Here is an 832-nt window from a genome sequence, read left to right as displayed (position 1 = left end):
AGGATAGTTCAGAGGTCGGCATGGTGAAGATCCGCACGCCCATCTACGAAGCTTCATTGAAATTTGCAACACTTTTATGTTCCCTAATATTTCCCCAGAAGAGGTTCGACTCACGTTATTTCCATTTTCACTATGCGATAAAGCAAGAAAATGGGCATACTCTCTCGAACCAGGAGAGATAACGTCATGGGAACAAGCTGTGGAGAAGTTTATGAAGAAGTATTTCCCTCCCATAGAAAATGCCAGAAGGAGGAAATTGATCACTAACTTCAAACAAGAAGAAGATGAATCGCTCAGTGACGCATGGGCGAGATTCAAGAGACTAGTATGCGATTGCCTACACAATGGATTGTCGGATTGCCTCCAAATGGAGATTTTCTATCATGGACTCAACTCTGCATCGCAGACAGTTGCCAATGCGGTAGTAGCAGGAGGTATTGTGGACAAAACATATGATGAAGCAAAGAATATTCTTGATTGCATCTCAAAAAACCACGAAGATTGGCAAGAAAGCGATCAAAGAACAAAGCCCAGAGAAGGTAATACGAGTAATGGTGCCATCGCATCATTACAAAATCAGATGAATGTAATGATAAACTTGTTGCAAGGCATCGCAATAAACAATTCAGGAACTCGAAATGGGCAAGTTAATGTGATAGAGCAAACAAGCACCAGCTGTGTTGTATGTGAAGAATCACATTCTTTTGAAGAATGCCCACGAAATCCTCAATCAGTTTACTTTGTAAAAAACAATCCTTTTTCAAACACTTACAACCCGGGGTGGCGAAATCACCTTAATTTTTCTTGGAAGAACAACCAACAGTAAGGCAGT

The 832-nt window shown here is 41.0% G+C and overlaps 1 non-coding gene across 1 annotated transcript; it reads right to left on the bottom strand.

The window, feature by feature from the left end:
• Positions 1-244: 244 nt before the first annotated feature.
• Positions 245-351, bottom strand: LOC120076958 (small nucleolar RNA R71). The gene has a single exon (XR_005481702.1). It is a non-coding gene; the product is annotated as a small nucleolar RNA R71 (small nucleolar RNA).
• Positions 352-832: the final 481 nt, after the last annotated feature.

This window comes from Benincasa hispida, chromosome 4 (assembly GCF_027475165.1).
Source record: "Benincasa hispida cultivar pf3 chromosome 4, pf3_genome.v1.1, whole genome shotgun sequence".
Lineage (NCBI taxonomy): Eukaryota > Viridiplantae > Streptophyta > Magnoliopsida > Cucurbitales > Cucurbitaceae > Benincasa > Benincasa hispida.
The sequence above is the reverse complement of the archived record's forward strand: the minus strand, read 5'-3'. Positions and strand labels throughout refer to the sequence as shown.